General features: G+C 36.6%; 1 protein-coding gene across 4 annotated transcripts in view; it reads right to left on the reverse strand.

The window, feature by feature from the left end:
- The window catches only part of BMP2K (BMP2 inducible kinase), a 129,215-nt gene that overhangs the window by 82,768 nt on the left and 33,282 nt on the right, over window positions 1-13,165 (reverse strand). The window lies entirely within an intron of this gene.

Here is a 13,165-nt window from a genome sequence, read left to right on the forward strand (position 1 = left end):
TTTTGAATGCAATGATGCAATGAGAAAATAAGAAGAATGGCTTAAAGACTTCATAAAAGCGGTCAGACCACTAGATTCCTTACCCCATTCCAACATTATACCCAGGCAGGATGAGTGAAACCAGCAGTAACCTGGGACCCCAAGCACCATTTGGAGGCATGGGGACAGGAGAGGGGAGGGAAAAGTATAGTCCTAAAAATAAGAGAATTAAGTAAAAGTCTACATACTGAAAAGATAATCTCCACCTCAATTCAAGACCACTGTTCAGCTACAAGAACCAGACATACACACATACAGTGCAAACTAATCACCACAGATTAGAGAAGTTCTCTTCTTGGAAACTAGATGGAAGAAAAAAAAAATACAGAAACTGAAATTTGGGAGTCACACAATGAAAACAAAGTAGCTTTCTGACTCATCACACTAAAGTGAAACCCTGAATTAAGAAACCCTTGCAATGTGCACGAACCCCTTTCAATCATCATTTTAAAGAGCCTCACTCTTAAAAAAAACACAAAAAAAATGAAAAATAAAACAACAACAAAAAAATCAGACATCAAAGTTTCATCATTCACAGAAAGCCTCCAACATAAATAAGAGATGAAAAGAAGCAAACAGGAAAAAAGGAACGTTGATGCTGGGAGCTAAAGAAATCATCCAATGAACTTATAAATATTTTCAGAGTGGAGGGAAAATACTGTAGTCATGAAATAAGAGCAGGGTCCTAATAAAGGGACAGGCACAGAATGAGGAATGACTTTTTGCATACTTAGACTAAGGGATCAAAAGAGAAAAAGTTTATAACAGAGAAGCTAGAAGATAAAATTAAGGAAAATTTCCAGAAACTTTCCAGACAAAAAAACTAAGAGAGAAAAGACAGGAACATAAAAGGACCAGTCCAATAGATCTAATATCACAATAATAGAAGTTCCAGAAAGAGAAAAGAGAGAAAATAAAGAAATGTATACCAAAGACGTAACAGACACACATAGAATCCCAAACTTGAAGTACATGAGCTTCCAAAAGTAAAGCACTAACCCAACATATATACAATGGAATATTAGTTATTAAAAAATGAAATCTTGCAATTTGCAACAATATGGATGGATCTAGATGGTATAATGCTAAGTGAATAAGTCAGAGAAAGATAAATACTATATGACTTCACTCATATGCAGAATTTAAGAAACAACACAAAGGAAAAAAAGAGAAAAACAGACTCTTAATGTAGGCAGCAAACTGGTGGTCACCAGAGGAGAAGTGGGTAGGAGGATGAGTGAAATAGGTGAAGAAAATAAAAAATACACTTATCATGGGGCTCCTGAGTGGCTCAGTTGGTTAAGTCCAACTCTTGATTTTGGCTTAGGTCATGATCCCAGCAACATGGGATAGAGCCCTACATCCAGCTCCAAAGTCAGCACAGAGCCTGCTTGGGATTCTCTCTCCCCTTTGGTCTCTGCCCCTCCCCCACTCACAAGAGCACACACTCTCTCAAAATAAACTTTAAAAAACAAAAAAAGAATACACTTATCATGATGAACACTGAGTAATGTATGGAATTGCTGAATCACTATATTGTACACCTGAAATTAATATAACAATGCACACTAACTATACTGGAATTTTAAAATTTAAATTTAAAAATTAAAAAAAAAGATCCATATCAAGGCTCATCATCATGAAATTCTGAGGTTCAGGATAAACAGAAGATCTAAATGCTACAGAAAAAATTTTTAAATGGTTGCAAATTTACTTTAATAAGGGGTGGCATTAGCCCTATATCTTTATCTGGTCATCTCACAAGCAATATGTAAGCATAATTACGCTCATACTATTTTTAAATGGGCATATTATATACTGATGGCATCATCTTACCAAATACTTCACTGCCTAACTGAAATTAATCTGAAAATTTTTACAGTTGCTTCAATGGTTTTCTATTTCCAAAGCCATCACAGTAAGATAAACACTGTAAGATAACTGAATACGTAATAGTAAGAATGATGCCAATAAATAATAACAAAAATGTCCAGAAGATATGCTAGAATCTACATCTTACTAGTCAATGACCAAAAAAAAACAAAAAAAAAAAAAAACAAAAACAAAAAAAAACCCTAGATATTATACTGTGAGCAAGACTAGGTATTCCAAAATCACCATTTAAAAAAAGAGACTAACCAGAGAAATGAAACAATAGTACTCGATCCTTTATATTAATAACAGACACTACAGGGGATTAGAGGTTTTGAAGCAACAAGCACTGTTACATATAAATGGAAGACATAATACGTGGTATAAGTTAATGAGCACAAAATTATAATTTATTGGATGAATGAATCAATGAATGATGGCAAATTACTCCATTAAATTTTTTTCTTGGAATCCATCATAGCAAGGGAGCAAGGCTTTTGGAGTCAAGATCTGGAATTAAATATTAACTCCAGCATTACTAATTATATGAACATAAGGCATGCTAAGTTCTGAGCCCTAGTTTCCTCATGCATTTGGCAAATATAATAAGATCTCACAGGGTTATTATAAAGAGTGAATGTGATTATATAGGTAAAGTGCCTAATATCACCTACTGCATAAATGGTAGCTGTTATAGTTACTACTATGATCACTATTATGCTACTGTTATTAATACTAGTCCATCTTATGAAGATTTATACTACACATTTTCAAGAATACAAAGAATAGAAATAAACACATGCCTTGATAAACACGCTAATATAAATAAATACAGTTAAGATTCAAAGAGACAATATTTACCTGTATCAACATGCCCCAAATCATTTGTACATCATCCAGGTATAAATAAAATGGCATACATGATTGAAAACCAAAATTAGCTTTGTAAAATAATACTTCTTTTTAAAGGCTTGGAAATTTGCAAAAGTTACAGAAGGCTAAAAATAACCTCCCGCCACCCCCAAACATAATAAACCACCTCTATGTTTTGGTTACTTAAAAGCAGTGTCTAATGGAAATCAACCTATTAGACCACTCAAAATAATATCTAAATGAACCCTTCCTCCATTAATTTTTGGGTAGAAATGTCCTACAAATTATGTTTATTAAAAGCACTTCTCTGACTCTACAAATATGAAAAGCATGAAAAATATATATCTGGACCTTGTCCCCCAGTTCCTGGCACTGAGCTTCAAAACCCTTGGTATTCCCCACAGAAGTGTGTTTGTTATGCTAATCAGGTGATTGGTGGTAGGGCCCCTAGCTACCTTTAGGTTGGAGGCTGGCCCCAGAAAAAACCTACTACATGATTAGAGGGTTAGAACTTTTCAGCCTCCTGGCTCTACTCCCACCCTACCTCCCAACCTCTGAGGAGAAAAGAGAGTTTAGAGACTGAGTTCCATCACACGGCCAGTGATTTAATCAATTGTGTCTATGTAAAGCAGCCTCAAATACTCTGAAGAACAAGGTTCAGAGTGCTTCCTGGTTGGTGAACATACTCACGTATCAGGAAAGTAGCACACTCTGACTCCATGTGGACGGAAGCTCCTGCGCTAACCGACCGACACTTCCGTACCTTGCCTTACGTACCTGGTTGTTCATTTGTATCCTTTATAATAAAATGGTAATCCTAAATAAAACATTTTCCTAAATTCTGTAGATCAGTCTAGCAAATTATCAAATCTGAAGAAGAATCATGGGAAACCCCAAATCTGCAGTCAAGCCAGTCATCAGAAGTGCTGATGGCCCCCCAGGCACCTGAAATAAAGGCAATCTTGTGGGAACGAGCCCTTCAACTTGTGAACTGAAAATCCAACTTGGAAGAAGTTATATAGATATAGAACTACCATTAAATGTTTCTTAGAACGATGGTTCACACCCTAATTCCTTGCCCAAAACACTGAAAGCCACTACTCATTCCCAAAAATGACAGAGACTGTCAATGGAGTGGGGAGGAAAAGGTATCAAAATTGAAAAGTACAAAATTAAAAAGTGACTCAGCAAGAATCATCAATGTATATCAAAATTCAAGATAAAGGCTGATGAGAAATAGAATATTTACATGATGTCAAAGTATCAAAAGGAAAAAAGCTCCTTTATAAGGGAGAAATCTGGGAGTCATAAACAGTCTGCATTGATATTGACATTACGTGCTTCCTGATCTGATGTAATATGAAGTAAACAGCATCACCTACAACTTACTTTTTGTTAAAAACCTTTCTCCCAAAAAATCTTAAGGCCTAACTTCAGCTTACATCACACAGGGGCTGGGCTAGAAATATAAGGAAAATGGTATCAGAGAGAACAATCAGACAAAGTCCAAGATACTGACTCTGGCTAGTTGTCTTATACAATGTTCCATAGGTAGAGTAAAAAAAAATGATGGGGTAGAGTCATTCTAGATTTTAAAAGACATTACAATTAAATGCAATACTCAATCCTTGATTAAATTCTAGTTTTGAAAGAAACCATAAAACGTTTTTGTTGGTGAAAGAAACCACAAAACATTTTTGTTGGTGGTGAACTATTTGAAAGTAAGTAGTAGGTATTGTGTCATTTTACTTACTAGTATCTAATGGGTACTTAAACACATACACGTTCCTAAAATGCATACATTATCCTCTATAACCATCGTACCTCTGTCCCACCTAAGAAAATGAACAATAATTCTTCTGATTCACAGTCATTATTCAAAATTATCCACGTGTGGGGCGCCTGGGTGGCTCAGTCGGTTAAGCGGCCGCCTTCAGCTCAGGTCATGATCTCGCGGTCCGTGAGTTCAAGCCCCGCGTCGGGCTCTGTGCTGACAGCTCAGAGCCTGGAGTCTGTTTCAGATTCTGTGTCTCCCTCTCTCTGACCCTCCCCCGTTCATGCTCTGTCTCTCTCTGTCTCAAAAATAAATAAACGTTAAAAAAATTTTTTTTTTAAAAACAAAAAACAAAAAAAACACAAAATTATCCACGTGTTTTTAAAAATGTGTAAAGAAAATATTGTAAAATGTTAGTAGTAGTTGAACCTAGATGATGGGCATATGGTTATTCATGATGCAACTCCTTCAAGTTTTCCAAATTATTTTAAATTTTTCATGATAAAGTTGGAAGAAAAAGAACAAGAAACACAGGTAATTCCACACCTAATTCCCCAGGTAATTCTCCTCCCCCTTGCCATCTGACAACCCCACCACCACCACTGAGAATTATTATTTTACAAGAAAGACACTGCTGCTGATCATCCAGACTCACAACTTCCCCAAAGACACCATAAGTCTCTTGCCACAGAAAATGTTTATGGTATCCTAGATACCTACAGCTCCAACATCACACACACAAGCACTTCATGTTTATGAAAGACTGGGCTTTAGTAGCGTTTACTCCTATCAAGTTTGTTTTCCTAGGGAATGGAAGAAGAAAGACGGATGGATAAAATTACATGTGGTGTTTCTGTATGTTGTATATCACCATACATCATGCAAATCAACAAGACAGAGGAAATACCAAGCTGTCAGCAACTTCTGGTTTCAACCACTGCCAAAGAAAACAATGTCATTTGAAAACTATCTTCAAGATAAGTGGAACAGGCACTTGTTTTGCTGTGGGATTCGAGCCAGAAGAATGATCCTCCTACTCAATGACCACTGTCCTGTGATACATCAGAGTTTCATTACTGTAGGTTAAGGCAATGACTCCAGAAGTTTCTTTTAAAAGTGAAAATACTCCTAAAGAGGATTACTAACTTAAATTCTTGCCAAAGTTATCTTATCAGTAAGTGCTATCTAGTACAAAGCAATGAAACAATGAATCAGATACATGTGATTAGGCAGGGAATGGGGGGAGGAGGAGGAGGAGTTGGAAAAAGAAAAAAAGGCAAAAGCACAGCATTCACAGAACCCTGACAATATACACAGCATTTCTAAGTACATTATCTTATTTACCACTCATAACATCAGGAGGCATTTTAACTGATACTCTCATTGTACAGATGATGAATAAAGCGAACACTGAGAAAGAAGGTGAGCAGCTAGTCCAATAACTCAGAGCTCATAAAATGGAGCCAACCACAAGTCTTTTACCCCCAGAAACCGCACATTCTAATGCTTTTTACATGCACATCTGTCCTTGTTAGTTATGTCAGAAGAAAAGTCTAGCTACATCATTACAAATGGGAGGATCTAGGAAAACTATTAAAATTGAGGAGGAACAAAACAAAAATGGAAATCAAGAGAAGATAATGTCTTCCCCACTCCCAGAATTTTCTTCTTGATAGAACCTCAATTAATTGGCAATATTCCTTATAGAGAAGAGGCCTTAGGTCAAAACCATGTTTGATTTGGACTGCACAGTGCCTTAGGAGAGTGTGATACTTCAGATGATAATCTAGATTTTTCCGTTTCCCTTTACATAACTCGGAAAAAATAAACAGTGGGTCCTCATTCGTATACGATATCCATCAGATGGACCTGTCAGTTGCTTTACCCTTTACACATGGCATGTGTTCTATAGTGCATCTGAACTCCCATCTCCACATTCCCTGGTCCCAATTCATTCTTACCTTATCTGCCTGGCCTGTGCAGGCATAGGTATCTGAGTTTGCAACCCCTACAACAAGAACGTCTAAAGATGTATCCACAATATTTACACTTGTTACACTCATTCAATGCTTCTCTCCTCACCTGGGTGTGAGTTCCATCAGAACAGAGGCTATGTACACCTTGTCTGTCACAGTATCATCAATGTTCCGAGTGCCACCGTGTCTGGCACTCAAATATTTCAGTGAATGAATGACTTAACATTAATAAAATGGTTCTTCTGAAAGTAGTTATAACTGATAAGCTACAACTGCTACATCGATCTATGAATAAAAAGCGATTAATCATTTTCTGTTGTTGTTCATCATACTTCTAATACACACCCTAAATTCTGAAAACAGGATTTTACTTCTTTACCATATAAATCACTCATTCACCCATTCAACATACACATTACCTGCTCATAAGGTGCCAAGTACTGTACTGGATGCCAGAAACAAAACTCACTACAAAAAAATTCAGAGAAACCCTCTTTCCCTTTGTGAGCTTACATTCTAGAGTGACTGAAACAAGATAAACAAGTAAAATATACACTATATATATATATATATATGTGTATATATATATATATATATATATATATATGTACACACACACACACACATAAATAATGTATTAGTAGTACATTCTGAGAAGAAGGAAATTAAGTGGAGATGAACACACTAGAACATTTTGTTGGGGGAGAAGGGGGAGGTCAACATGTTTAATCTAGATGCATGGGGATGGCCTGGGATGACTCTGAGTAAAGATGGAAAGTGAGGAAATGAGCCATATGGATATTGGGACACGTGCAGTCTGGGCAGAGAAAACAGGATGTGCAATGGCCCTAAGACAGGGAGCCTGGCCAAATGAACAAAAAGACATAACAAAAAAAGGATTCAAAGAAATAAAAGAGAGCCAGACCATGCAGGGTCTTATATATGGATTAGAGTAAAGACCTGGCTTTCATTCCAAATAAAATGAGAAGCCACTAGAGGGTTCTGAGTAGATCAGTGACATGACTGACTGAATTCATATTTTAATATGACAACTCCGGCTACCGTGTGGGGGATTAGACTGAAGGCAAGATGGGAATTAAGAAAGCCAGTTACCAGGCTGCACCACAGTAATTCTGTTGAAAGATCACAGTGGTTCTGAAAAAGGCAGTGGGAAGAACGAGAAATGAAAAAATTCTAGATACACTTTGAACGTAGAGCAGACAGGATTTCTTGACAGCCTGGATGTGAGATATGAGAAAAAGAGGAGTTAAGAAAGACTTCAAGACTTCTGTACTGAGAAACTGAAAGGATGAAATCACCATTAGATGGGATGGTGAAGACTGTACTGGAAAATAATTTAACATGGGAGTCTCATTTCTGCATATCTTATAAGCAGAGGCACTAACACTGCCTCTGTTTTGGACTCTCTTTTCGAGATTGCACAGGTAACAGCTTTAGAAAACACAGTCAGTATATCCCTCGGAAACAAAGCGCAGTTTTGTACGCTGGCAGGCACAATAAAGATAATAATGTGTCCCCTCTATCCTCTCTAGGGCAGACTTAATGCACATTATCAAAAATTCCGGTTCCCTGAACTCAGGATTCCTCTCCTGTAATGCAATCCACTGTATGCACAGGCGTCACCTGGGACCTATGACATGGCCCATAGCCCCGTGGGAACTAAGGCTCTGGGAACTGGAGTAAATGCTCAAACTCTGGCTGCAGCTCTTGCTGTAATCAAATCCTTTGTCTCATTTCTTCTGACAGCATCCATGTAACTATGGCAGGCTAACCTGTCAGCTTACAAGTAGAATAAAATCACAAACTCTTAACAATTCTTGACAAACAAGGAAGGTTTGGGGCAGAATATCAAGAACACAGTTTGGACACAGTAAGTCAGAGATGTCTTTTGGACATTCAATTGGAGATATGGAATTGGCAATTAGATTTCCAAATGTGAAATCCAGAGAAGAGATAAAAGCAAGAGATACCTTATTTATCCTTATTTATACCTGAGTTTTTTGTTTTGTTTTGTTTTAATCTTTTGTCATTATTTACACCCACAATGAGAAAGGACAGTTTTGTTCCTGTATCCCCCCCCCCAAAATATCATTATTTAATGGGGCGCCTGGGTAGCTCAGTTGGTTGAGCATCTGACTCTTGATTTCAGCTCAGGTCATGATCCCAGGGTTATGTGACTGAGCCCTGTGTTGGGCTCTCTCTGCCCCTCTCTCCCACTTACACACCCTCTTTCTAAAATTTAAAAATATATATATTATTTAATAATAGTAAAGCATTGTTACATTTGTTAACCAGGATGTTCTAAAATCAGTAATCATTTATAAACTTTTTATGTGTTCCTGGTGGATATGAAGATTAATAAAATATTACCACCATAATCATATATCAAGAGCCTTAAAATATTCATACTTTGCCTCATGCTTTTATTTATAAAATTCTATCATAAGGAAATTATTAGTGAAGATGCAGAAACCTGTACTTCTATCAAAATGCAAATAACTAGGCAAATAATATCACATGGGATTGCATTTTGCATAGGCATTACAAAAATGTCAATATAACTATAACATGTAATACACTATATACAAAATAATCTTAGTTGGCTTTAGGTACGGCTGAATTCAGGACACCAAGTTTCTGTCTTTCAACCAATAAAATTCCCTTTTTGGTCAACTAATTTGAGATGGGTTCCTTTTGTTTGCAGTTCAGAATCCTAAAGAAGCATCAACTACATTAGTCACTGGATCAGGCCTTGGAAGCTAACCATTCATTTCATAAGCTTATTTCCATAGGAATGCAAATATCATGAATTCCTCCTTAAGTGAGAACTATGTATTTAAAATGTTTCTAAGTTAGAAATTTAGAAAGCAAAATTAATGATTTAGCATTATGATACTCTTATCTTTGGAGTATTAGGAAACAGCAAAATAAAGTGGGTCAATACCATACAGATAGATCCCTATAATGCTTAATACCACTTTGGGATCCACTTTAGAAAACTAAAGGGAAGACAGTATGTATCTGCATATACCCAGACACTCAAATATGAATACTGTCACCAAAGTTACTGACACAGATCATTGCCATAATTTAACTCTCTCACACTTCTGCTTGAAACAGACTGCAGAAACCATCATAAATTCTTTTCAATAATTACACCATGGTAACTTTCCCACTTCTTGAGACTGGACAGAATTACAAAAACAGTTATAAGTTATCCCTAAACAAGTCAACTAAATAAAGACAGAAAACAAAGTTTTTGATGGGATTCAAAGGTTTGGGGGGAAAAAAGTATACGGAAACCAGTATATGACAGACCAATAACTCTGTGTATTTTTACAAAATGGCCCTGAGATTTCTTAAATGTCTTCCAAAATGTGTTATAAGAAATGTCTTCATCTAGGGCACCTGAGTGGTTCAGTCAGCTAAGCACCTGGCTCTGGCTCAGGTCATGATCTCACGGTCCATGGGTTTGAGCCCCACGTCGGGCTCTGTGCTGACAGCTCAGAGCCTGGAGCCTGCTTTGGATTCTCTGTCTCCCTCTCTCTCTCTGCCCCTACCCAGCTTATTCTCTTTCAGAAATAATAAATGAATAAACTTTAAGAAAAATTTTTTTTCAAAAAAAGTAGTCTCAAATATTCTGCAATCTAGTAGAAGATATAGATAAACAAATAAAGTACCATAACAAGTGAAGTAAAAGAGTTATGTTCAAGGTATATGGAAACAAAAAGAAGTTGTATATGTGGGAAAACCAGAAAAGGTGCCACTGAAAAAGTAACATATAAGCTGAATCTTGGAAGAATGTATAGTAGTTTCCAAAGAGGTAAAATATGGGGGAAAAAAACAAGTGTAAAAATATCAGAGGAAGGGTACTTCCAAAGCAGGAAATTAAGAGCCTCTAAAAATCTGTTCTTCCCCAAATGCAACACTGGCAAAGGTTGTCAAAGTCAATTTTTCCACAACTCTAAAAACTACCCAAAAGTTTGCAACAATTTGAGAAGTTAAAAAAAAAAAAAAGAAAGAGTGAACCTCAGTAAAAACAGTGAGCTTTGTGACATTTTAATTTGTCCTATTCCTATCATTCTCTCCCAGTTTCACGGTAGTCTTGAAAAAATACAACTCACAACAACAGTAACTGCAAAAACTAGCAGATACTGGTAGAAGGAAAATAGGCTTGGATTCACCAAAAAACAACAACAACAACAACAACAACAACAACAACACACAAGAGCCATCACTATTAGATCTGTCAGGCAGCATCTTGGGAAAGCTCCACTCTCTGGGTCTGTCTTTATTTGACCAGACTCAGATTCAATGTGTAAAAAGCACTATCACCAGAGCATTTGTTGAAAACCATCAGTAGCAACTATGTAATACTGCAGCTCCCTGAGGCAACATTACAAGCTGAGGATAAGAAGAGGTTTACTAAAAAACTTACAAAGAAAAACTGGAAATGAACTGTCCATAGGGGGCGTTGAAAAGTTCCAACACATTCCTGGAGATCTAGAAGGACATGCACATACAGGGAAGAATGCAGGACCAGGAAAGATGAGAAGGCCATAGCCTCTCACCTCTGGATGACTCTGAGACTCTGCACAAGAAAAAAGTAAAGGCTACAGCAAAGTTGTAAACTTCATCAGAGCACTGAATTCATGCCAAGACACATAAAAAGTCCCTCAGCAAAAGCTGGAAGAGTTACTGGTTCCAGGTGTTTAGGAAATATCTGTCCTATCATTAACTGACCATAGTCTAACGGAGAAAAGATTTCAGTAGCAACTCATAAAAAATTTAGACTTTACAGAATCGGTATAGGAAAGTCACTAAACAAGTAGCAAAAACAAAATTCTGGGGAGTGGAGGAATCTCATTTCCAGAATCACTACATTGTATTATTTAAAATGTCCAGTTTTCAACAAAAAATTATGAACCATGAAAAGAAGTAGTAAATAAGGCCCATACAGAGGGGGAAAGAAGCAGTTAAGAGAAAAGGTCTCTGTAGAAACGCAGATATTGGACATACCAGACAAAAACTATGAATCAGCTGCTACTACTAATGGAAACCATGTCTAAAGAACTAATGTATAAAAATGATGCTTCGGGGTGCCTGGCTGGCTCAGTCGGTTGAGTGTCTGACTTCAGCTCAAGTCACAATCTCACAGTTCATGGGTTTGAGCCCCACGTTGGACTCTGTGCTGACAGCTCAGAGCCTGGAGCCTGCTATGGATTCTGTCTCCCTCTCTGTCTGCCCCTCCCCCACTTGTGTTCTCTCACTCTCAAAAATAAATAAACATTAAAAAAAAATGATGCCTTGCCAAGTAGAGGCTATAAAGAGCCATAAGTTTTGTTTTTAAAAATTAGATTCAAAAACACAAAATGGATTGAAGGCTAAAGGATGGCAAAATATATAACATATAAATAGCAACCAAAGACAGAGCCAGAATGGCTAAACTAATATCAGATAAATAAGGCTTTAAGACAAAAATAGCTACTAAAGACACGGAAGAGCATTCTTATAATGATGAAAAGGTCAATCTACCAGCAAAATATATGTACACTTAATGTATATAATTAAAAACATATATACACTTAAAAACAAAGCCTCAAAATACAAGAAGCAAAAACTGAAAAGAGAAATAGAGAACTAAACATTAATAGTTGGAGAATTAAACATCTCACTTTCAATAATGGATAGAACAAGTAGGCAGAAGGTCAATAAGAAAATAACACATAAACACTACTAACCAACTAGACCTGGAAGACATCTGTAGAATACTCCCCTTAACAGCAGCAGAATACACATTGATCAAGTACATATGAAACATCCTCAAGGACAGACCACATGTTAGAGCACAAAACAAGTCTCCATAAATTTTTAAAAACCAAAATCATACAAAGTATGTCCTCCAACCACAATGGAATGAAATCAGAAATCAAAAAAGGAAATCTGAAGAATTCACAAGCATGTGGAAATTAGGGGCACCTGGGTAGCTCAGTCAGTTAAGCGTCGAACTTCGGTTCAGGCCATGATCTCACAGTTCGTCAGTTCGAGCCCCACGTTGGGCTCTTTGCTGACAGCTCAGAACCTGGAGCTTGCTTCAGAGTCTGTGTCTCCCTCTTTCTGCCCCTCCCCTGCTCACGCTCTGTCTCTGTCTCTCAAAAATGAATAAATGTTAAAAAAAAAAAAAAATTTTTTTAAATATGTGGAAGTTAAAGAAGATACTCATTAATACCCAATGGATCCAAGACAGAATCACAAGGAAATGAGACAATACTTCAAGATAAATAAAAGTAAAAAAACAGCATACCAAAACTTATGGGGTAAGTTTTGGGATAACAGTTAAAGCAGTTCTTAGAAGGAAATTTATAGTTGCAGATAACCACATTGAAAAAGAGAGATCTCAAATAAATAACCTAACTTCCCATATTAAAAACTGAAAAAAAGTAGATATGTTATACTCAAAGCAGCAGCAAGAAAATAATAAAATTCAACATAGAAATAAATGAAACAAGGAGCAGAAAAGTTAATAGAGAAAATAAATAAAACCAAAATTTTTTCTACCAACATCACAGAAATAAAAAGGAGTATAAGGCAAACAATTTTTACCAACAAA

This window comes from Panthera leo, chromosome B1 (genome assembly GCF_018350215.1).
Source record: "Panthera leo isolate Ple1 chromosome B1, P.leo_Ple1_pat1.1, whole genome shotgun sequence".
In the NCBI taxonomy this organism is placed as follows: Eukaryota; Metazoa; Chordata; class Mammalia; order Carnivora; family Felidae; genus Panthera; species Panthera leo.